This window comes from Malurus melanocephalus, unplaced genomic scaffold, assembly GCF_030028575.1.
Source record: "Malurus melanocephalus ecotype Western Australia unplaced genomic scaffold, MMel_1.1 scaffold_1052, whole genome shotgun sequence".
Taxonomy (NCBI): domain Eukaryota; kingdom Metazoa; phylum Chordata; class Aves; order Passeriformes; family Maluridae; genus Malurus; species Malurus melanocephalus.
Genome location: NW_026624284.1, coordinates 36,707 through 38,028, shown reverse-complemented (window position 1 = coordinate 38,028; position 1,322 = coordinate 36,707).

Here is a 1,322-nt window from a genome sequence, read left to right as displayed (position 1 = left end):
GGCATTGTGTGTGCCAGGCTGGAATGATCCTGGCATTGTGTGTGCCAGGCTGGCAATGAGCTCTTTCAGGATTCTCCAAACCCTTCCCAGCTCCCTCAGTGCTCCTCCAGCCCCTCCAATTAAACTCAGGGATCAGACCCCAAATCCCTCCCGGCTGTCCCCTCCTGTCAGGGGTTGTGCAGAGCCACAAGGTCCCCCCGATTCCTTTTCCCATTTCCCTCAGCCCCTTTCCCAAACCCATTCCCTTCCCTGGGCATGTACCAGCCCCTCCATCTCCTTGTGGGGATCCCAAAAGCGCCCCAGGACTGGATGAGCCTCAGCACAGGGGACAATCCCTGGGACAGGACCCTGCAGGATTCGGGATAACGGGGTTCGAGAGTGGGGACGCTTTCCTGGGAGCTCCGGGATCCCAAATCCTGTTATGGACACTCCTTCCCAGTCACACCAGTACCCAACGATCCTTCCCAGTATCCAGAGATCCTCCCCAGTATCCACAGGGATCATTCCAGAGCCGCCTGCAGATGGCAACAGCTCCCCGAGCCCGGCTCTGCTCCCGATGGAATAATATATAAGAGCCGTCGTCATAAATAAAAATAATAAACTATAATATCAAATAATGAAACAAGATTCAAATAATGAAAATTAATATAATCTTAGAATGAAAAGAATAAAGTCGATTAATAGGTTTTTTGATTACGGAGGAGTTGGTGCCCCTAAATGGGGAATGTGGGGCTGTGTAACCCCACCCCAAATCCCCAGTGGGCTCAGGAACCCGCTCGGAGCTCCGGGCTCATCCCGGACAGAGGTGTCTGGTGTAAATGCATTTTTTGTTCAATTCCCAGCTCTGAGTTTTCCCTTGACAGCAGATTTAAGATGACAAGAATGGGGTTGGGTGGGATATTGGGAAGGATTCTTCCTGCGAGGGTCGGGAGGTCCTGGCAGAGGGTGCCCAGGGGAGATGCGACTTTTTTTCCCCATTTTTGGTGTTTGGGGGTTGAATTTTATTTCAATAAAAGGCGAGGGCTGGCTGCTCCTGGAAATGAGTGAGGAGCGAGGGGAGAGGAGGGTTCAGAGCAGGAAAGGAGAGGAAGGAAACCGGGATGGGGTGGGAAGGAGACACAAAACCTTCGGCTGCAGGCGAGAGCAGGGGAAAAGGCAGCTCAAGGGCACGGGGGGAAAGTGAAAATGAAAGAAATGGAGCTGCAGCCTCAGATCCTCCTCAGGCTGCTCAGCAAAATGGGGATTTTGCCACTTAATTCATATAGATCATGCTAAAGATAGATGATTTATATTTATATTTATATTTATATTTATATTTATAT